The sequence below is a fragment of the Lissotriton vulgaris genome, chromosome 6 (genome assembly GCF_964263255.1).
Source record: "Lissotriton vulgaris chromosome 6, aLisVul1.2, whole genome shotgun sequence".
Classification (NCBI taxonomy): domain Eukaryota; kingdom Metazoa; phylum Chordata; class Amphibia; order Caudata; family Salamandridae; genus Lissotriton; species Lissotriton vulgaris.
Genome location: NC_141694.1, coordinates 1871276517 through 1871301408, shown reverse-complemented (window position 1 = coordinate 1871301408; position 24892 = coordinate 1871276517). Strand labels below are relative to the sequence as shown.

At 44.6% G+C, this 24892-nt stretch overlaps 1 long non-coding RNA gene across 1 annotated transcript; it reads left to right on the top strand.

The window, feature by feature from the left end:
• Positions 1-21648: 21648 nt before the first annotated feature.
• On the top strand, positions 21649-24399 carry LOC147709709 (uncharacterized). The gene is made up of 2 exons (XR_015296725.1): positions 21649-23369; positions 24119-24399. It is a non-coding gene; the product is annotated as an uncharacterized LOC147709709 (long non-coding RNA).
• The last annotated feature ends 493 nt before the right edge of the window (positions 24400-24892 follow it).

The following is a 24892-nucleotide window of genomic DNA, read 5'->3' as shown; positions in this document are numbered from 1 at the left end:
CTCTGCTCCACAGCACTCCATTCCACTGCACATCTCTCCACTCTACAACATTCTCCACTCTACACTCTGTGCCCTTTGACAATAAGCCAATCTACTTGACTCTATGACACTGTATGGCATGCCACTCTATGACACGCAACTCCACTCTACACCACTGCACTCTACAAAACTCTGCTCTACAACACTATACAGCATGCCACTCTATTCCACGGCACAACACTCCACTGCATGACACACCACTCCACTATGTGACACAACACTCCACTCTGCATCACTCCACTCTACTGCACTCTATACCACTCTTCTTTAGGACACTTCACTACACTATATTACTGTATGCCACTCCACACCCGTCCACTCTAAGACACTGTACGACACAACAGTCTATGACATGCCACTCCACTCTGCTCCATGACATGCCAATCCAATCTAACACATGGCACTCGACTCTGCAACAAACCATTCTACTCTGTGACACTCCACTCTATGTTAGACCGCTTCACTCAATATGCCACTCCACTCTACCACATACAACTCCACTCTATGACATGCCACTACACTGTACACCACTCAACTTTGCAATATCCCTATTCATTCTATGCCACTCCACTCTATGACATTGTACCACTTGACACTTAATAACATAACACAACACTCCACTCAATGCTATTCCACTGTACAACACACCAATCCTCTCTCTGACTGTTCACTCCACTTTATGACAATAAGCACCACTCCACTCTATGACATGCCACTCCCCTCTACCACATGCCACTGAACTCAACCACACATCACTCAACTGTATTCATTGATACTCCACTCAACGACATCTCACTTCACTCAATTTACATGCCATTTCACTCTTTGAAATGCCACTCCACTCTATGCTACTTCACTCCGTTTTATGACATCCCACTTCACTCTAGGCCACTCCAATGTATGTCCTTCCACTGCGCGACATGCAACTCTATCACATGCCACTCTACTCTACTGCACGACACAACACTACAGTCTACTCCACTCAACATTATACTTCACTCTACGCTATATTCCACAAATGGGGAATGCTCATACCCAATAAGATGGTGTTTGTTAACATATTAATATAAGGAGCCCAGACAATTTGGTCCTCTCTTTACATATCACTTGGAATTTGGTCTGGCCAGGGGCTCTAGCCTGGATGCTAGAACTAATCGCCACCTGTGTTTCTTCCAAAAAGAACTCCATAGGCCTCCTTGGCACCACACGATGTTTCCCCCCCGGACCTCTGTCCGGCTGGACATGTCATCACCAATATAGAACTGACTGGGTCTATATTTATTTCCTACTATTTTATGTCTCCTTGCTTGGGACCGCAGTTGTCTCTGTATAATAAGCTCCCCAAGGTCCCTCGCTGACATTATTGGTGCCCCCTTTTGTTTATAAAAGGGGCTTCTTGAGCATGGCGTTGATCTCCACATGCTTCAAGGTCTCCGGGAAGTGCACGATTTCGAAGGAGATGTTGATGGCTTTGCGGAGGTGGGGTGCGATGGAGGTGATGGCTTTTTTGAAGATGTGGTGAGGCATGGGTAAGACAGGGGGCTGGAGTAGATGGTGCTCATGATTTTGATGGTGTCATTGTCATTGATGTTGGTCCAGGTGACGAGGGGGTCGCCGTGGGCGCTAGCTGAGGAGTCTGAGGTGTCGTGGGCTGTGGAGGAGGCCTGGTTGTCGAAGTTGTTGTGGATGTCTGCTATTTTGCTGTGAAAGAAGGATGCCAGGGAGTCGCACAGGTCTTGCGAAGGTTGGATGTCGTTGGACCTGGTGTTGAAGAGCTCTTTGCTGTTGTGTGCGTTGTTATCGAGGCGGTCCTTGAAGGAGGTTTTTTGGCTGATATGATGAGGTGATGATGCTGGCGTATGGAGTTCTTGTGGGCTGTTTGGTTCTCTGGTGTTTGTTAGAGTCGCCATTTCTTTTCCAGTTTTCTGCAGTTTTGCTTGGAGGCCTGGAGGTCCACGGTGAACCACCCGGCAGTCTTGTTCTTGCGGCTGTTGGAGGGGTTCTTGATTGGGGCGAGGGTGTTAGCGCAGCGTTTCAGGCTGCTGGCGGTGGCGTTAGGGTTGGTGGAGTCTGTGGGTGGGCTCCGGGCGAGGGTGGTGTGTAGCTGGTCTTTGGTCATTTTGCTCCAACAGCGGCAGGGATCTGTTGGGGGCGATGGTGCATGGTAGGCTTCTTGAAGGAGAAGTGGACGCAGCGATGATTGGTCTAGTGGAGTTCGGTGGTGTGGGTGGGAATCGTGACAAGCTATTTGAGTCCGAGGTTGTCGAGCAGGGTGGTGGAGTTGGTGTTGTTGTATTTCTCGAGGTGGAAGTTAAGGTCCCCAAGGAGGATGTAGTCCATGGACATAAGCGCATGCATGCTGACGAAGTCGGCGATGGAATCGTTGAACTGTGCCCGGGGATCTGGGAGGCCTGTATATCAGAGTTCCTCTGAGGGTGTTGTTGGGATCAGTGTGGATCTGGAAGTGCAGGTGTTTGGCGGTGTTGAGGGTGTCATCGGTGTTGGTTGAGATCTTCAGGGTGGAGTGGTGGAAGATGGCGATTCCACCTCCTACTCGGTTGGTGCGGTCTCTGCGGGTGATCTTGTAGCTGTCTGGGATTGCTATGGCGATTTCGGGAGCCGAAGAATCATTCATCCAGACTTTTGGTCAGGAAGGCGATGTCCAGGGAGGATGTGTTGAGCAGGTCCCAGAGTTCAATGGCGTGTTTGCGTGCGGAGCGGGTGTTCCGGAGTATGCATTTAAGGTGGTTGCATCCTGTCCTGGTGGGTAGGTTGGCGGGTCTGTTGCTGGTGAAGTTGCAGTTCTGGCAGGAGAAGGGTCCTTGGTGCGCTTTGGGGCACCCTGGAAGCAGGAGTGTGTTCGACCGGTGTTCAGTGCGTGAAGAGTGCTGGCATTGTAGCGGAGTCGGGCATTGTGGTGGTGTTTGTGGGGGCCAAAGGTTCTGGCGCTGGGTGCAGTGCAGGTGCAGACGGGCGCAGACGCGCTTGCCTTAGGCACGCCAGCGGTTGCCATAAGAAGGGGAAGGGGGCAGGAGCACAGAGGGGGCGGGTGTGGGCTGGATCGGTGGGCGGGGCAGCAGGGGCAGCAGCAGCGGGAAAACACGGTCAAAACTGAAGGTGCCTGGAGGGAGGGGTGCACAATACCAGAACTACAATACAAGCTAAAATGCAAACTTAACTCAACATGGGGCACAAGAACGGTAGCGAGACAATTATGACGAGCGCAGGATGGCAGGAGCAGTTAACACTGGGCGGACTGCTGGCACAAACCAGGAGCTGGGAGGCAGTCAGGAACGCTGCGTGCAGGCGAGGCTGCTGGGGAGAGTGCTGACCTTGATCCAGGCATACCCTTGATATAATGTCTATGTTTTGTGGCAAAGGTATGCATTACATATTGGAGTCTCACTCCTGTTGTCATTAATCATGGGCGAATTTTGCGAATAGGCAATTCGCGAATTTGCGGATTTACGAATTGGCAATCCGCAAAATGTGCGAATTCGCGCAAATTTGCGGATTTTTTTTATTTTTGCGTGTTCGCGGGTGTTCGCGAGGCGCTTTGCGTGTTCACGGGTGTTCGCGAGGCGCTTTGCAATTTTGCGGGGGGGGGTTTTTTGCCTGCCTAATCACTGCCACCCTCTCGTTTTTTATGCCCATCTGCCCTCTGTACCACTTGTTTCTGTGCCCTTCTGCCCTCTGCACCACTCATTTTTTGTCCCCTTCTGCCCTCTGTCCCACTTTTGTGCCCTTCTGCCCTCAGCCCACTTAGAATGTCGCCGGCAAGCTGCCAGCGCCATTCTAAAATAGCTAGAAATAGCTTCAACAGGAAGCACTAATAGATAAAGTAAGCAGGTGCTCCAGTTGAAGGTCAAATTAAGTTACACAATCATTAATCACCCCAAGTTTGGGGTGATTAATGATTGTGTAACTGAATTTGAGCAGCACCTGCTTTACTTTATCTATTAGAGCTTCCTGTTGAAGCTGACTTTTGTAACTATTTTAGAATGTCTCTGGCAGCTTGCCGGCACCATTCTAAAAGAGTTACAAAAGTCAGCTTGAACTTTTGACCCAATCCGTTCCAGTTTGCGGATTTTCGTTCGCGGATTTTGCAGGAAATTCCCGAATCTCGCGGATTGCGAATTTACCGAAAATCCACGAAATCCGCGAGCGGAACGGATTTTCCGCTCATGCTTAGTTGTCATGTACTTCTCTCTGTTCTCATTTTGCTCTAGGACGCCACATAAATCAAAGACTCACTACCCATGACTTTAGCTTTTTTGGCGTTGCGTGGAAAAATCAATGATAAAAAAAAAGAATGTAAATTGATACTTGTATAGCGCACTACTCACCCGCAAGGGTCTCAAGGCGCTTGTACGAATACCGCTGTGGAACCCATCCTGGCTTTCCCTGTGAGGCGTCCACTCCTGGGCACCCCCAAGGTGGAGGCCAGGCATCCTTAGCGTTGTGGGGGCCGTTGTGGAGATTAAGCCAGCTATTGCCCAGAGGTGCAGAGTGGGACTCCATGATTGGAATAGGCACCGAGGCGAGAATTATCAGGTCCGTGGAATTTTTGAGCCCAAGACCCGCCGAGGCGGGGAATTGAACCCTGGTCCCGAACTAGACCTCTGCATCAGGGTCTGCCGCTCTAACCATTGAGCCACACTTCTCCAATGATGCTAATCCAGTTCTCATCCTGTTACACCCCTTTTATATGAACTATGAGGGGATCAGTGCTATGTGACTCAGTCAACCTTATTAAATCTACACCACGGTTGCGTCATCTCCTCTGCAGGATCAACAGTCTTTGCCCCCAGGGCAGAAGGAAGTGGGAATCAGTTGGAGACGTAAAAAGTAATTAGATGGCCTGGGAATGTCTCAATTAAATATATCTGACCTACTTTGTTGAATGTTCCAGTGGGAGATGTGTTTCGTAATGACCCAGTTGAGAAACCTTCTGGCAGCAGTGCTGGTTCATACCTGCAAGGGGGCCAGGCCCCCTCCTTCCTGCTAAGGCAGAATGTGCCTGCCTATAAATCTGAGCCTCACACTCCCTGGGCTTCAGATACAGGTCTGGGAGCCAAGATGAAGAGAGTCAATAACTACCTTTCCCTGGCACTTCTGCCTCTGTGCATGTGGCTACTTTGGGCGGCTGATAGCCCCTCAGTCTGTGATGACCCGAAGACAGCAGGTAAACAGTATTTCCTTACTTATGGCTGCTTACTAGGCCCTTTATCACTTGGCTTGACCCCTGACCTCTTGGCCCTTTTGTATACATCTGTTCATGCACTGACCCCATTCTATCTTTGCTCACTCCTCTCTCTACTCCCTGTACACTCCACCCTTAATCCCACATATATTAGTGTCAGCTCTCATGCCCTTACCTGATTCCAGTAACCCAGTCCAGTTACCCCAGAATTTTGAACCAGCCCCCCCCTGCCTTGAATATACATATCTCACTGGGCTTCCAGTTCTTCAAATCTAACCAGTAACCACGTTTTCTGTAACAAAATACGCCCTTCTGACCTGAATCCTCTTAACCTACCATTCCTCTCATGCTGAATCTGTGTTTACTCATTTTAAGCAATGCTTTGGGGAAAGCACAATGAACATTCAAATGATTGAATAAATAAACATGTCTAAAGTCATCAGTCTGTCTGCTCTGAATGTTGCTTCTGATATCCCAGTCCCCTGTGACGGTTTATTTTTAAGATAGTATATCAACAAAATGTAAAGCAGTAGAGATAATAAAGACAGTTGTCTGGCTTTGGAAGGAGGCATTAGTTTGCTGACTCCTTCCCTCCATGGAGAGGCAGAGCAGTCCCACGGCCTGTGGTATCAGCGCGCCTGCACAAGAGATGGTGAGCTCAGAAGGAGGCAGCAGGAGCTGCGACCCAGACACACCATCATAACCAATGACTTTAGTTGGTTTCAAGACTCTCTGGAAGTATTTGGGGGCAGATTTACAAGAAAGTGACGCATCTGTAGAGATGCATCACTTTCTCTGCACCACCCTGAGAAACCCTTGCGCCACCATGGATGAGCTGTATTTACAATATAGCACACCATGGCGCAGGAATTGAGAGATGCTTCAGAAATTCTTACGCATCTACTGGGGCAAAAGTCATGCAGTAATAGAGTCGTGTCGCAAGCACGACGCAACTCCAGCAATGCATTTTGAGGCCTATTCCCACTACACTGCGTCACTGCTTACGCCTGCTCCAGCGTGGCGTCATAGAAGTGCCGCAGTGAAATGTTGTAGATTTCCCTGCGTCACTTTTACGAGGCTTTGCTGCATGGGAACGCCCACCCTGCATACATTACACCTGACGCAGGAATAATGTGATGCAGGGATTTACAACGTGATGTATCTCCCTAGATGCGTCACATTGTACATTGGCCGTATTTATTACGCCACCGCTGCGTCACAAAAGTGACGCATCAGTGGTGCAAAAGTGTCGCAAGGGGCTTGTAAACCTGCCCCTTGGAATGTATTCATATCACGGACATCAGGTACTTATATAAAAAGTGATTTGCCAAAGATCCGACAGCTCCACACAGGTGGGGGAAGTAGCCTTAGAAATCAAGTGTGCGTGGTGTCTTATGAGCAACAGAATCAGTATACCCACATCTCTGAGACCCCTGTAAGGACAACAAAGATGGCGGCTGCAAAGGATGACTGTGTCAGCAGGTGGTCCCCTTCCATTAGTGGAGAAGGGATTCACAGCGCTATGGGTCAACTGATGCTCAGCGGCCCCAGTGTGTGGTTATATGTTGTTCCTGTCTTTGTATGTGTGTTTCTTGCACAGTTTCCATCATCGGAATGCTGCAGTGGGTAATGCTCATACTTTGAAAGTAAAAGTGATGGCCAAAGTCAAAGGGAACATGTTTAATCAACGTCCAGTAGTGTTTCTAAGCAAACCACGGTGCATGCATAATTCGTGTAAGAACCTTATGTAAAGAGTTCAGCTTCGAGTTTCATGCTGCACAGACCTGCACGGCCAGCTTGATTCCAGTGACACAGCGAGCACGGAGCCCCCGTCTGGGCACACCTTTCCCACTCAGAGCGAATGTATGGTGGAGGCTGGGCTTCAGTGTGCCTGGAAGCCGGGCAGCATGTGCTGGCACTGTGTCACCCAACAGTAAGGTCGCAGGACAGCAGCTTACCCTGCGGGGCCGGTGCTGGCCTGACCAGTCACAGGGGCGTTTTTTTAATTCCATTCCAAACACAAGCGCTTCGGATAGAACTAAGATGCCACCCCTTACAGCGCTATATGGTGCATTAAACCTGCAAACTGCAACAACATTATAAGAATTCCGTGCATTCCACAGTGAGTGATACCTGCAAGCAAAGCTCCCAGCCAGGGTAACTCTGGTGGGGAAGGTTTTTAAGGGTCTTGCAGCATGGTCAGGAATATTTGGTGTACCCCTGATCTGAGATATAAAGCACACCCCAACCACAGGGATACCAAGGGGTGTCCTACAATTCCAGCCAGCAACCCACCAAACCGCCTGCTGTGGGGCGGTGAGAGCCCTGAAGGCTCAGAGGGCAGCCCTCAGGCAGTGGTGGTCAAAAGGAGTATAAAGGCTTCGCCTCCACAACTGCTGGGAAATGTTATGCCTGTTCCAGCGCTGCCCTGTGAGGTCCCTATGGACCACCACTATATGCTATGTTTATTACAAACTTGACTCTTGTTATGACTGATGGTGATGGTGACGATGATTCTGGTCATCTTCAGGCTGTGAATGACACATCAGTTGAATTCTCAACCTGCTACCTTCTTATTCACAGACCGACGCGGTGAATGCGCTTATAAAGGAGCTCTTTGCCGATCATTGACCGTGCCAACTTTTTGCAAGTGCGATGGTGTATGCCCAATAGGACAGAAGTGCTGTCGGATGGAATGCAACATCAGCTGCACAGATCAAGTGACTCTAGGTATAGTATCCATGTCTGAATTACACACTGTATCACCTTAACCTACACTGGCCCTCCAAGACGCGAGTCTTCCGGACGGCTGGCTCAGGGGGATATTTACAATGATATGGTGCAGCACCGAGCTGTGTCGTTTAAAAAATGCAGGGATGTGTCGCATTCAAAGGAATAAGTGGCACCCCTGTGCTCTCCCCCGCACCGGCGATAAAACAGCAACCATGCACCCACACAGGCACCCTTACACCATGGTGCAAGGGTGCCCGCGTTGCAGAGATGATTGTCTTGGGGCAGGAGGGGACACCTTCCTCCACAAAAACAACCTTCAATGGTGTTTTGCTCCTTGTATTTTTGCTGCTAAATGCAGCACAGATAGAAAGAGCGAAACATGATGAGAAATAAAAGTAGTTCTCCTCGTTGCGCCACTTTAACGCCTCCCCTTGAAAGTTTTCGGTGCTGCCTCAGATTTAAAAATCCTTTTATATCTGGGACAGTGTCAAGAAGCCATGGGTGTTGCGTGCAAACACCCACAGCATCACCCGTGACACCTCCCTTTAACACAGAATACTGTGTGAAGCAGTACCATATTTACAAGGCTGCGTAAAGCCACTGAAAGTAGCTTTGTGTGTCCTTGTAAATACGGGTCAGTACACAGCGCCACCAGAGCATCACAAAAGTAACGGTCCAGTGGTGCTAGGGGATTGTAAACTTGCCCCTAAGTCTGAAAAAAATTAAAAAAACAAATGTGTAAAAGTAATTCATTTGCAGATATGGCATGATAAGAAAAATAGGTAAACTGAGAAATCAATAGTTAAAAGAATATTTTGGAACCTCCATACTTGGGAGACTTGGAAATATGAGCTGCTTCGCTGTAAAAAACAATAACCCTAAATAATTTAGTGGCACAATGGAGGGAAAGAGCTCGCCGAGCAATGAGAGATTTTTGCCCCAGAGAAACATTCATTCCTTTTTAGGAGGCACTGGAGGCCTTTGGTGTCTCCCTGGAGCAATTTCTATTATGTGCCAGATTAAAGAAAACCTGCCTGGATGATTGCATGAGTGCAACAGTAATGTCTGGGTGGGTACATGAGTGTACATGAGTGTAGTGGTAGTGCCTGGGTGATTTCATGATTGCATGAGTAGTGCCTAGGTGATTGGAGTAGTGCAAGGGTGGTGCCTGGGTGAGTGGAGCAGTGGATAGTTAAAGTATTGGGGATTCCATGAGTGCAGGGGTAATGCCTGGGGGGTTAGAGGAATCCGTGGGTAATACATGGGTAATTGCATGAATGTAGAGGTACTGCCTGGGTGATTTTATAAGTGCATTGGTATTGCTAAGTAATTATAGGAGTACAAGGGTGGTGCCTGAGTAATTGGAGGAGTGGAAGAATAGTGCCTGGGTGACTGAAGGAGTACATGGATAGTGCATGGCTGATTGGAGGTGTGCATGGGTAATACCTAGGTGCATTGAGGAGTGCATAAGTAGTGTGGGTTAATGGATGAGTGCAAAGGAAGTACCTGGTTGATTTTTTATAAGTGCATGGGTACTGCCTGAGTGATTGAAACACTGCAAGGGTAATAGCTAGGTGATTGAATGAGTGCAGGGGTAATGTCTGGGTCAGTGGAGGAGTAAATGTGTGATGCCTAAATGATTGCATGAGTGCAGGGGTAATGTGTAGGTAATTGGAGGGGTGCATGAGTAATGTCTGGCTGATTGCATCAATGGCAGAGTAATGTCTGGGTCATTGCATGACTGTAGTGGTAGTGCCTGGGTGAAAGGAAAAGTGTATAAGTTGTGCATGGCTGATTTTCTAAGTGCATTGATACTGGCTGGGTGATTGGAGGAGTGCAAGGATAGTGCCTGGATAATTGCAGCAGTGCAAGAGTTATTGTATGATCGTATAGCTAGTTCCTGGGTGATTGCATGAGTGCAAGAGTAATGTCTGGGTGGTTGCGTGAGTGTAGTGGTAGTTCCTGGGTGATTGCAGGAGTGCTTAAGTAGTGCCTGGGTTAATGCATGAGTGCCTATGTAGAGCCTGGATGATTTCATAAGTACATGTGTACTGCCTGAGTGGTTAAAGGACTGCATCTGTAATACCTAGGTGATTTCATGAGTGCAGGGGTAATCTCTGCGTCATTGGAGGAATGCATAGGCAATGCATACAGGATTGCATGAGTGCAGGGGTAATGTGTAGGTAATTGCAGGAGTACATAGGTAATGCCTAAGTGATTGCATGAGTGCAGGGGTAATGTATGAGGGATTAGAAGAGTTCGTAGGTAATGCCTGGGTAATTACATGAGTGTATAGGTAATGTCTCGCAGAGTGCATGAATGTAGGGGTAGTGCCCGGGTGATTGGAGCAGTGCACAGATAGTGCCTGGGTGATTTTATAAGTACATGTGTGCTGCCTGAGTGATTAAAGGAGTGCATGTTTAATAACTAGGTGATTGCATGAGTGCAGGGGTAATATCCAGGTGGTTGTATGAGTGTAGTAGTAGTGCCTGGATGATTGGAGTAGTGCAGGTAGTGTCTGGGTGATTTTATAAGTGCATGGAACTAGCCGAGTGATTAGGGGAGAGCATAGATACCGCCTGGGTGATTGAAAGAGTGCCAGGATAGTATGTGGGTCATTGCATGAGTGTAGAGGTAATGTTTGAGGGATTGAAGAAAAGTATAGGTGATACCTGGGTGATTGGAAGAGTGTACGGATAATGTGTAGCTGATTGCATGAGTGTACAGATAATGCATTGGTGATTGGTGAAGTACAAAGGTAGTGTCTGGGTGATATTATAAGTGTATGGGTACTGGCTAAGTGATTGGATAGTGCGTGGGTGATTGCAAAACTGTGGGAATAGTAACTTTATAGATGAGTGCATGGGATGATTGCAGTAAAAGTGACTGTAAACATTACTTCACATTATCATGCTTATTACATTATTTCACCTTACCTTTTTTATTAAAGAAGATATAAAACTCAGTGGAACTATTTTACAGTAGTTTTGCTGTAAACTGAATTTAAAATCTTTTCAAACTTCACCAGTACCTTTTGTAAAAAATAAGAAAAACTGTTATTGAATATAATATTATAGTTTTAAGAACAAAACTTAATTTTAGAATTTCATAACATTTTCAGTTTCCCTCTCTTGCTGTTCTCAGATTCTACTGAATTTCACCATACACAGTGATTTCAATGTAGTATCATCATACAACAGCGGGAAAAAAAATCAATCAACAAGATTGTAAAAAAAGAAAAGCATTGAGCATTATTTAGAACAAGTGTAACTATCTGTTTACTTGTCTACAGTTTTTAAATTACATTCTATAACTACATTAAGTCTTTTATTTCTTTCAAGTACATTTTCTAAAATATACACACTCATTTACATCAAGTATAATTTAAAGATCAAATATATAAACTACTTCTTTCAAACACAATTTTCCAAATGCAATATGAATTAGCACAAACAATAATATAATCCAAACACAAATTGTTCACATCTTCCCAATAGGCCGAATAATGTTTCCAAATTGTTATTTCGTGTTCAAATCTTACCAATAGAGATATGAATTTGGTAATTCGAAAGGCAACCTACATTTGAATTCCAAATGAGCATCCTTTATTGCACTTTAAATACACATTATAGTGTTCAGATGGCGTAGTAGGTCCATCATGGACAATAATAGCCACTGCTTTGAAAGTTTTTCTTGAAATTGAAACTTGACTTGCCACAACATGTTTTAATATTAATTTCGGTTTCCAATTTTGTTCCATTTGCTCTACAACGTTGTAGCGTTAAAATGACATATTTTTCATATCTTTCTATACATAATGTTGACAACATTTCTGATTTACAATGAAAACATTTCATATCCTGATTAGCTGTTTTTACTAATTTGTTAAAAGACACTGATTTGCAATCTGATATCGTCAAGTATATGAATTGTTCAGTGTCTATTTCAGTAGTAGAAGAAAATTAACACTCTTCACATTTATGATCCCATCTGTAACTTAGTCCCAACAAAATTTCAATTTATATTTCTTCATCATCCAATACTGCAAGCATAAACATACGAAACATACAAAACTCTTGTGCATCTTGTTGTATATTCAATGTAAATTTCAATGAAGCATTACATATATCCAAAAGATGCCGAATGCCAGGAACAGTATGGATTTTAGTTCTATCAGTTACCAACTTTTGAAAAATATAATGCAGTAAAGAACAGAATATTTTTACTTGTTTTTCCATAATTTCATGATGAAGATCTTCTAGATAAAAGACTACATTTATAATGACATTAGTGTAAAAGCTGATACCTATACTATTTTCTCACTGGTATCCTACAATATTATCACCAGCGTCCATTTTCATTTTCTTTGCAGTTTCATCATTCTCTTGAATTGTTTTCTTTTTTTGAATCTCAGTAAAATATTTGTCATATTTTCATTTTGGACACACTACGTGTTTCTCATACACGGCCTATCCACCAGTTAGGAGCATAAAGTCTTCTTAACAGATTGCACTCTTTTACACAATTGGACTCCATCTATAACAACAATATACGTTTTGATGTGTATGACATCTACAAAAGTGATGGAGTACACTTCACAGAACCGTATTTACAAGTAGCTACAAAAAACTCATAATAAAAACAAGGGCTCTTTTTAGTGCCACATTATAACACAATATTGAATCTATATTTTTTTTAACACATACATACTCTTTTTAATTTTTTGGTAGATTCGCGCACCCGTGGCGAACATGCAAAAGCATGAATTCAATTACTACAACACAATACACTTTTGAAGTGTAAGCATACATTTTTTATTTTATATATTTTTACTAACTCTATCAATTTTAATCTTCTCATTAACTTCAATCATACTCCCTTTTTACAATAACTTTACAAATGTACAACTACCATCTAAATTATATTCTACTAAATTATTTATTTAAGGAGGAACTGCAAATCGGATGCAATGTTACAGGGGGGCTGCGCTGGGAGCCACGTTAGAGTCACAAATCTAAACTGGAAAGAAAAAAGCACCCCAGTTCAATTATTAAAAAATCGCCTGGGACCTCATCCCCTGGGGCATTACCTCTTTCTTTTAAAAAATAAAATAAAATAAGGAAGAAGGGCTGCATGGCCCCCCTTCCCTTGGCCACTTTTGGCCTGGGGACCTCATCCCCAGGGGTCTAGCCATTTATTTTTTAATAAAACAATAGTATAATTATAAAGATGTTGACCACATGGCCCCCCTCCTGAGTCCATTTGTGGCCCGGGGACTCCATCCCCTGGGGCTTTGCCTCTATTTTAAAGCTATACAAATAGGGGAGGGGGCTGCATGGTCCTCCTCCCCTTGGCCACTGCTGGCCCCTGGACCCCCTCCCCCAGGGCCTGGTCTTATGTTGGGGACTGTGTGGGGACCCCCAATGCCCCCTTGGTCCCAGGCGGCACCCGCCTCCTGCAGGAGCCGGCATTGCTTTTGCAGCTCCCCTTGTCCAAAAGCAATCTGCTTCACTTCATGGAAGTGAGAGCAGGCTTTCTGCTCTCGCTTCCATGAAGTGAAGAACAAGTTTGCAATGACAGGACGGGAGATGTGCTCCCGCCCTGTGATTGCAAACTGCAATGTCCCGGGGTGGGCACACGAGGACATTGCTGGAGCCAACCCTGGGGGGTGGTGGTCTCCAGGGCCATTGAGGGCTTCAGGAGTGGGGGCGCATGGCCCCCTTCTCATCATTTGCTCAGTCCTGGGGAGGTGGTGGCACATGGGCTCCCAACAGACCTCTGTATTTGGTGCCCTGGGGAGGTCATGCTGCCTCGGTCGTATACTTTATCCTTTTCAAGTGTGCGTTTGTTGGACAACATAAATGTTGGACTGGTTCAATACTGATTCTGAACACCCCTAAGGATATGTTGGCCTGTATTCCCGCTAGCTCACAGTGCACCTTCTGTACCCCTAACCTTACAAGGTAACAAATGGATGTGCAACCTAAAAACATGACTACCCTGATCCCCAAAGGAAATCATGATAACAGATCTAGAACCCTTTCACTCAGTTACTTATGCATGCCCAAAGAGTTATACAATAAATACACTGTATGCAGTTTCAATATTTATTGAAGCATTGTGATTCTTGAGTAAAATACTTGCACTGCAATGATTGATAAGAAGGAAACAGAATAATGTGATTACCATTACGAGACTGGTGAAGAAGATGAACAATTCAACTATTTTGCTGATTACAGAAACCTATATGCATGAATACAAATATTGTAATGTAGTGTAGTCCTACTTAGCGCATTCTACACTATTGTGTTCTAAGTTGAGTGGATCTGCCAAATCCCAATCTGGATGGTTTAGCTCCCCATTAACTGTGGGTAAGTTTGAGCAAGCCAACCGTCTTGGTGTAGAGTTGGACAGCATCCCTCGAACAAGGTGACAGGTATCATCTAAGACGGACATCTGGCATGAACCAACCTCTCAGTGCCAGCCAAATGTTCCACAAAACAAAGGCTTGATATCATATATATATATAATAGCATGCTCCATGAAACCATCTAAAACTCCAGTCAGGCCGCCATTGTTAATTCTATAGTAATAGCTCTATCACCCTGCGGCGAAAAGGAAATAACAGCATCTTGCATTCTGAACTTAACCTTTGTACAGACTGTCCAAGGTGTTCAGATAGAGTGCCTACAAAGTGGTACTGTAAGCAGACTGAGTTTGAATGTGTGTCAATAGTCATCATGTTAAAGGAAGAGATGTAATTTAAGAATGTGAGCATGTAGAGATGGAGATTCTTAACCAGGCCTAATACCTCCACTTGACAGTTCCCCATTCAAGGTGAGATGGAATGGCAAGTGATACATACTCATCAGTGCTTGAAAAGGAACTATAGAGTATCTTGTTTACTGATGAGAAGTGCTATTACTCCCCTATTAAAAGTATTGCCCTGAAGTGGGAAGGTGATTCAGTGTGATATCTGGGTATATGGCTGCGTCATGATCCAGAAGATCTACGGCATGCAAATTATGGCCATGTGATCGCTAGAGGACAGAATACCTTTGTGGGCCAAACTTTCACTCTCTCTAGCTGACCGTATTACAATTGCGAAGAGGGTTATTCTCCCTAAATTCCTTTACTTTTTCCTTAATATCCCCTTCCATCTCATGGCATAGTTCCTCAAGCATTTATGATCTCATTTAGTGACTCTGGCATGGGCAGGTAGGCAGCCACAGGTTTCTTGGGAACTCCTCACTTTACTGCTCACTCAGGGTGGACTGGGGGCACCAAACATGAAGCTGTAGGCTCTATTCGCCAAGGCCCAGTTTTTCTAATACTGGCTCAGCTTCAATCCAGCCACACATGGCAGCTGAGACAGACCACACAGCTCAATAACCCCTATCGACTGAGCTGTTTTTACAGTACAAAGCTCTAAAGGCTGAAATCAATGCCATTGAATGTGTGCCCCGGGATTGGGAGGGTTTGAAGAAGAGAGCATGGCTGACACTTCTTTATGCTCCCTCCATTCTGCTCGCCAATAATCCCATGATACCACCCCTCTCTGACAAAAGTTCCATTGCTCCTGCACACATACCCGGCATAAGATTGTGTTCAGTCCTCTACCTTGATGACCAGTTCCTCTCAATGTTTGATGCTGTGGCATCTTCACCCCATTCTCTTCTTGATACACTGATATATTACCAACCATACGCCACATGCTGCACTCTACATGACATATTTCCTTCCCGGCCAACTCCCCTCTGTTTCCTCCACTCTCCTGCCCAAGGCTGTTGTTGTATTGTTTATATTGACAAATGCCAATAAAAACATTAAAAAACATTAAATTGCACTTTTGCTGAGAAATGTCTTTCAAATGTAAGAAGTGCAGATATTCAGTGTTTTCGAGTATCTTCCCATTTAAAGCCCTGCTTCTAAGCCAATGGCATTCACTTCTAAATGCGCAGAACACAGTGAGAAGACCCAGGGAGAGGAGTGTTCGCTGCTTACCAGTTTCTATATACGCCTTTCCTTTCTTTAGCTGACCAATAAGAACTCTCAGTTCCCTGTCATGATGAATCCAATGCAAATAAAAGATATAGGGAGTCACTCAGGCTAAGGTTACACAATGAGTTTAGTAGGGAACCTGGAACTGAGATAAGGGTTTCCTCTAGATTAACCCATAGACAGCATCTCATTAAAATACAGAGAGGGAGTAATTAATATGAATTAACCAGGCAGTGCAAGGCCTGAATTCAGAAGTGCAGTCTGAAGATCTAAGTGCAGGTACTAAACCTTTTTTCATAATGAATCATACCTTGTAAAAGTAGTTTTTTCTCCCTCCTTTGCAAATTCTGGTCGTAAAGTCTGCACTTTAATTAGTTTTTCTTTTTTTCTTTTAAGTACACTGCACCAAGCACATTTTTTGCTAGGTTTTAAATTGTTAGATTCGCAGCACTTGGCTGCTGTCAATAGCTAGCTGAGAAAATGTAATTGTGTGCCTTAAACATCAATCTGTATGTGGCGCCTCTGTCTTTCTTTGACTACAGTTGGGTTAAATGGATTAGTGCCATGGCATATCTTAAAAATGAGTTCCCCTTTGGATTTCAGGCAGTGTTTTTGCCACATGGCACAGGTTCAGCAGTCGTCCTGCAGCTCTTTGTCTGGAAAGAAATCACATTAGCTTACTGTGCCTGAAAAGAAAACAATGTATAGAGTAGCCCAGTTCCGCTGTACATAGCTCTAATACCCTTGTTCAAGTTTTGCGCTGTGAAGAAAATAAAATAACACAAAATCAGTCGAAATTGACAGTGACTGCTGTTGTGTGACCTGCTGCCGTAGGTGGAGAGGCTGACACTGTCCAGTACAGATCCAAGTCATTGGTGACATCAACAATGTGCACAACTCACTAACCGTTCTCTCTGCTTTTCCCCACCTGAGAAATGTTTCTGCTGTTGGGCAACCTTTCAGGATGTATGAAAATGCATTTTCTTTTGATAAGGAGGAAATTTACCGAAAAAAACTAAGGTTACAGTGACGTTATCGCTAGGAAATAACATAAAAAACATTTGAAATTCACTGAAAAAAACAAAGGTTAAAGGGATGTTATGTTTAGGTTCAGTTTACTAACCTAACTATAACTTATACCCCCTCAATGCTTTGCTAATCCCCTCAATACTTTGCTAATAACCTCACATGTTACATCACTGATGACATGGACAGTGACATTCCAGATGACATCACTAATGACATCTCAAATGATATCACTGACGTATACTTCAACATTCTTCGTGAAATACCATTTAGATGCCTTAAAAATAAGAAGAAGACATGTGAGAGATGTACAGCACAGAGCTCAATGGGAGTCAGTTCTCAGTTGATATTTCTTTCTCTTCTGAACAACCACTCTAATCACTAACGACCAAAGTAATATGTCTAACCATATAGGCTAGTCTATTGCAAACCATTCATGAACTTGGAAAGATGGTGAACGGAATGTTGCACATTGGTAAAACATTCACCCCCAGTCACAGATTTGGGTTTAATCCGTTGGTATTTTGCTCACCACGATACCCCAGTTCAGACATGGCCATATGCAAATCAGTCTTGACCCCGTGCCTCATGGGAACAGTCCAGCCTGAACTGCCAACCCATGTCTTTCCTGGACTGGAATCAAGCATCCTAGGACAGGTTTCTGGCTATCAGCCGTCATTAGCCAGGATAGCTTGACTACAGTGGCATAGTGAGCACCAGACCCACGTCTGGGCACACCCTTTCCACATAGGGCCAACAGCAAAACACTTAGGATGATTGATGGAATGTTGTACATTGGCAAAACATTCACCCCCATTCACAGATCTGAGTTTAATCCATCGTTATTTTGCTCACCACGTCACTCCAGTTCAGACATGGCCATATGCAAATCAGTCTTGACCCTGTGCCTCATGGGAACAGTCCAGCCCGAACTACCAACCTTGTCTTCCCTGGATCGGAATCAAGCATCCTAGGGCAGGTTTCTGGCTATCAGCCGTCATCAGCCAGGATAGCTTGACTCCAGTGATGTAGGGAGCACCGGATCACCGTCTGGGCATACCCATCCCACACAGGGCAAACAGCAAAACACACAAGATGATGGACAGAATGTTGCACTTTGGCAAAACATTCACCCCCAGTCACAGATCTGAGGTTTAATCCATCGTTATTTTGCTCACCACGTCACCCCAGTTCAGACATGGCCATAGGCAAATCAGTCTCGACCCTGTGCCTCATGGGAACAGTCCAGCCCGAACTGCCAACCCATGTCTTCCCTGGACCGGAATCAATCATCCTAGGACCGTTTTTTGGCTATCAGCCATCATCAGCCAGGATAGCTTGACTCCAGTGACGTAGTGAGCACCGGGCCCACGTCTGGGCATACCCTTCCCACACAGGCCGAACAGCAAAACACACAAGATGATGGACGGAATGTTGCACTTTGGCAAAACATTCACCCCCAGTCACAGATCTGAGGTTTAATCCATTGTTATTTTGCTCACCACGTCACCCCAGTTCAGACATGGCCATATGCAAATCAGTCTTGACCGTGTGCCTCATGGGGACAGTCCAGTTCGAACTGCCAACAGATGTCTTCCATGGACCGGAATCAATCATCCTAGGACCGGTTTCTGGCTATCAGCCGTCATCAGCCAGGATAGCTTGACTTCAGTGGCGTAGTGAGCACGGGACCCACGTCTGGGCATACCCTTCCCACATAGGGCGAACAGCAAAACACAGAAGATGATGGACGGAATTTTGCACATTGGCAAAACATTCACACCAGTCACAGATCTGGGTTTAATCCGTTGGTATTTTGCTCACCACGATACCCCAGTTCAGACATGGCCATATGCAAATCAGTCTTAGCCCTGTGCCTCATGGGAACAGTCCAGTCCAAACTGCCAACCCATGTCTGCCCTGGAACAGAATCAAGTATCCTAGGACCGGTTCCAGGCTATCAGCCGTCATCAGCCAAGATAGCTTGACTCCAGTGGCAGAGTGAGCACGGGACCCACGTCTGGGCATGCCCTTCCCACATATGGTGAACAGTAAAACACACAAGATGATGGACAGAATTTTGCACATTGGCAAAACATTCACCCCAGTCACAGATCTGGGTTTAATCCATCGTTATTTTGCTCATCATGTCACCCCAGTTCAGACATGGCCATATGCAAATCAGTCTTGACCCTGTGCCTCATGCGAACAGTCCAGCCCGAACTACCAACCCATGTCTTCACTAGACCAGAATCAAGCATCCTAGGACCGGTTTCTGGCTATCAGCCGTCATCAGCCAGGATAGCTTGACTCCAGTGGTAGTGTGTGTTTTGTTTTACTGCAATTGACGATTTACAAAAACCACTACAGCATACAACCAGTAGAGAGGTTTTAGTGGACAGGCCACTGTGTCACAACCCACGAGGCAAATTATTCTTCATCCTGGACAAAGGTGTGAGCATTGAGATGAGTCTGTTGTCTACTACTCTGAGCCATCACCCTAGAGAAAGGTCTGCGTTAACAGATACATTTATTGCAATCTACTATTACAGTAATTCATCACAAGGAGAGAGGTCTAAGTAAAGTAACATTTTACATGAACAGATCCCCTATGTTAGTGGTTACAAAAATCCCTAACTATCTTATAGGCGCTGCCGGGGAGTAATGAGATTGCATAGTTTGAGGTAATATGTCTACAGAACAGTTAAAAAGAAGAGTTTCTGAATTCGCATGATTTATTCCCTCCAAATTTAGAAAACGTAACAAATTTTTCCACTGCGTTTGATATATTAATTTTATCCACAGCTAACTACAGAACCATATTTTCTGCAAACAATTTAATTTAGCTATCTCGGATATCGGAGCTATAATATTAATGTCCTGGCGGATAGAGCAGGCAATTGGCTCAATAGACAGTGAAAACAAAATTGGCGAAAGAGATCAGCCCTGGGGTGTCCTGCAGCTTATGTTGATATCTCCTACTATTTTGCTATTTATGATTATGCTTGTCTTTGCTCCCACATATACATTTTTTTCCAACTGAAATAAATGCACCTGAAAAAGCAAATATTTCTAGAATTGTAAACAAGGCATTCCATTGGACGCTTTTGAATGCTTTATCTGGGTCCAGCTATATACAGCTACCTTCCTGCTCTGTACTAAAAAATGATCTAATCCCTGAATTAGATAATGCATTTTATCTGCAATCTGTCTATCCAAAATAAAACCCTTTTGATCACTATGAATGATTGTAGGAGCTACCAAGGCTAGACGATTCGCTAAAATCTTTATAAACAATTCATAATCATAATTTAAGAGGCTAATCGAGTGATAGGAGTTTGCATCCTTTTTTGACTTGGCCTATTTCAAGAAGGTAATCATCACTGTTTCAGTAAAGGAATTTGGAATCTGGGCTCCTGGCAGTATAGTATAGCCCAAACAACAATCATCCCTAGTTCCTTCTGCAGACGAAGAGGGATTTAAAGGATTGTGACTTGCTTCCAGCATAATTTTCTTCACTGCTACATAGCCCACCCCTTAAGCCATTTAGAATAAAGTCTCCACAAACAACAAATGGCCCAGGTCAAGATGGGAGTTTGGATGCCAAGAAATTAAACAAACTGTGGTCATCTAGTACTGGGGCATAAATTGTACATAGAGTAAAAGACCATCTGCCCAGCTTGCATTCCATTATTGCCCATCTTCCCAGCTTATCTACAGCGTTACGGCTGGGGGTGATAGAATTTCCTTTAACTTTAACTAAGATCACAACCCCCCTGGTCCTAGTTTCTTGTGTCATATGGCAAACTGCTGTTAATCCAAAAGTGTTCAGCAGAGCACTGTCCTTATTGGCAATGTGGGTTTCTTGTAGAGAATACACATCTGCTCTTAAAAAGCTTAAACCCTCTTGTACCTGAATTCTTTTTACCTTATCATTTAGCCCGCAGATGTTAATAGAGGCAATTCGCAATCCAGCCATTGCTCATAGAAGCTGTCAAATCCAGCTGGCAATACCACCCCACCGAAGCATATACCATCCTGTGTCTTGTGCAGGGTCTACTTTACACTTAACTACTAGATACATGCTATCTTGGCTACATCCATATTCATAGTCCCGCTGTTTAAAAAAACAAAACATAATTACACTAACACATACATCCACTTGCTGTGTATTCATTATCACACCATCACTGAATCATCCACCACCTCCTTCCCAACCCCCTCCCCCTCCGTGACAAGCCCCCAGACCCCACTCAGCCCCACACCTCCTCCCGTCACCCCCAACTAGTAAAAGCCACCAGACCAAATAGGTCTGTGTGATGGAGACCAGAGATCAACACTGCATGGCTCTCCCCGCCCCCTTTCAGATGTAATCCCTCTAGTTACCACCTCAAAACAGTGCCTAGTGAGACTGTAATCAGGCTAATTCATAAAGAGACCCCCTGCACGTATACATTGCTACAGCCTGACAAGACCTGACACAGATATTCTTTGGCTTTAATTTCCAGTGCAAAGAATTTAACAGAACCATTAACAATAGTTTTCAGTGTGGCAGGAGCCAATAGATATGCCTCAAAGCTAGCATCCTGAAATGATGAGATCACCTGCCTCAAATGCCACCGGCATTCGACAGTTGGATGGCAAATGTCAGGGCACACGAAAAATGACGATCCTAGGTATGTCCATCTTGCATCCGGGCGGGCTTTCTCATAGATAGCCTGAGTAAAATGTTGCCAAAAAATACTAAGATAGCCCGTTGTGGTCTTGAGTCCCTGTCACCCTGAACTTATTCACTGCAGGTCATCGGGAACAAGTGTACTCTTTGAACTTCTGTAGCCCAGTCCCATCCTAACAATTTGGGAGAGGCAGTCTTGAAGAGAAACAGCATATAAGAGCATATATTATCACCCTCGAGGCCCTCATAAATTCCTAGACACCGAACATTATTCCTATGTTGTCGGTTTTCCATGTCTTCCAGCTTCCACTGTACATCTGTTAATTGGGACTCATGCATCTTGGCTTACTCTTTCACATCTGTGACCTGTAGCTCCAAGGCAGTGGTCCTGTCCTCAATGCAGCTAAGGCACTTCCCAATCTCAGTGCATTTCTTCCCCACCTTCCGAAAGGCGACTTCAAGTTTTTACGTTGAATGTCTTGCCCTCTTGCTGTCTGCCCATGTCTCGGCCCCATGTTCTGTAATGAACTCCAAAATTAAGCTTAACTCAGGGTTTGCAGACATGGTCACAGTTGGCTGTGCAGCAGATGAAATGGCAGATGCAACTATTTTGTTCAGAGTTTGTGCTTCCTCCAGAGTCCCAACCATCTTGGTATGGGAATAATCCCATTTCAGACTGTTACTGGTTGAATTCTTCACTCTCCTCCTCTGAGGTTCTGTGCTGCATTTACAGGCCTTTTGGTGCTTTTGGTGCTTGAGTGCTGTTTCAGGTGGTTCCAGTGTTCTGGACTTCGTGGTTAAAGAGTTTGTACTGTTTGTTTTGCTGAAATATGAGTTAGCAGAATAATTTATCTTCCCTGTCCAAGGTGAGATCAGTCACTACTGATGTTCTGCACTGATCTATGCTGTGCCCCTTGCTGCACCCTTCCTTGCTGCACCCTGCCCCTTCGAGAGTGACTGGCTGAGGGAAATAGTTGACTTGTTCACATGGCCCAGGCTATGTCCCGCCTGAATCACTTTGGTCTGCGTCTGGCGCAAAAGTTTTCCCTGCCAATCATCAGGAGCCAGGTTGTCAAAGAGGTCTGACTCACGCAGCTTCTCAATAGTGCCGGGTTGACTTGGCCCACCCACAGGATTCTTGATGGCAAAGAATTTGGTTATTGCAGGTTGTGGCATGGGCAGAGCATAATTACCAAGACCTATGGCTCCTTCCTCCTTGCCTAAACCTGCCCTGGAGCCTTTGGTCGCAACTTGATTCCGCCTTTTTCCAGCCCCATACTCTCTGACCTGTGCTTCCCCACATGAGGATCAGTTGGCTTACCTGGTGCTACGGCGATCTGTCAGGAGAAGATTCCTGTATGGTGGCTATTGCACAGACAGCAAGTGTTGTAGATGCAGAAAGCACTTCTCTACTGTCTTTCTGGAGTTTGCAGGCTTTTATGGCATTTTGAAACAGGCAGCCACCCAGGCAGTACCGGATCTGAAGCCAGCCACCAATCGGGAAAATCTTTGGTGAGTCCCTGGCCACCTTCCAAGAATGCTGAGACACAGTCATGAAGCGATCTCCAGCACTGATGAGAACCATCCTGCAATCCTGTCTTCTCCAGGCACCAAGAATCTGGCCAGCATACCGCGTTAAATTGCACAAGGAGGAGAGCAGCACAGCCCGTTGAAAGAAAATCCTTGGCACAGGTCAGTATCTGCAGGGGTAAGGGGGGGTGAGAGAGGTCCACGGAGAGCTCCGCCGCGCTGTATCTCTGCGGCCGCCATCTATGCTTTATAATGTATGGCCACTTCATTACTATCCTCTGAACATCTAATTACGTTTTTGCTGTGTTGCTACTTCTGGTGTAGCAGTTCTGGATAAAGATATGTAGAGTAAATGTGAGAGATGCGATAAAGCCATAGACCTGCATTTTATTTTATGTCCCCTCTGCTGCTTGTTATCTTTTTTTGAACCCACTCCAAGCATTTTGATCTCACTTTCGAGGCCAGCTTTGTATTTTACAATGTCTGGAGAAAAAGTCATGTTCTCCTGTAGTAATTTCCAAATAAGTAAACAGAGTACCATGAATCTCTTATTGGCCAAAGACAAAAAAAAGAAAGAGTGAGGAGTTCCTCTTTCTTTTAATATTTTAGGTGGTATTTGCAGTTCAGACCCAGAAGATGCTATTCACATTATTGTCTGTCTATGTCAACCCTACTGTAGTGTCACTTGTATGAAGAATGTGTTGCCACATTTTATGAACAGTGCCTGCACATATCCATGTGTTGGGAAACCATCCAAATGTATTGTTTGTTGCTGAGTTATTTACAGTAGTGATATATTTAGTTAAACTTGGATGTTATTACAGAAGCCATCTATAAACGGTTTCACTCTAAACTGTCGCTGGTGCAATCCTTACATCTATTGAGTACTGCTGATGTGTTTCTTTCTATAGATCCCAGGACTTATCCGCTCAACACCTGAAGATGGCCCCGGGTCACACAGCAATGAGGACGCTGTAACTTGAAGCTGGGAACACTTAGAATTGCTTTAAAAGAGAATACTTGGACACAGCTTGTGTCATCTGATCTAATTCAAGTGCTTATCCAGTGCATTTCAAAATGTAGTCTCTTATTTTATTAATTGTATAAGATGTGATCATTGTCTAATGTTTGATTAGCTCATCTACCAGCCTATTGAGCCCTCATGGTGCCGAAATAAAACTATTCCCTTCTATGTCTCTTCTTGATTTTAGTCATAATTGCTTTGGTCTATCATTTGTTTATGATTTTTACACCACAGAAGTTTTCAGGGCATGCAGAGTGAAAAGTTTCATGTACAATAAAAAACAGCATTTTCTATTTCAATTATTAAAATGTAAAGTTAAAAACACGTTTTAAAATTCGAAGGTAAACCATGCTAGCCAACAGAAATATACCAAATGTGTTAAAAAAATCAAAATGAATACATAATTATATAAAATTAGTTAGTATGGCACAGTGCTCAATTTGAGCTGGTGGTTTCTAGTTCTCAGCACCGTCCCCTATTTGTCAGCACCTGTTTCCAGCACACGTCTAAATGTGAGATGAGCAGAACAACGGTGTTTAATATGTCAATATCAATTTAAAATGAATAATACCTGGCGCTCACGTCAGATAAGTCTATTGCCTTTGTATGAAAGGTTTCAGCTCATCAGTGTTTTGTAGTCACCAGGCTATATATCTGTCTA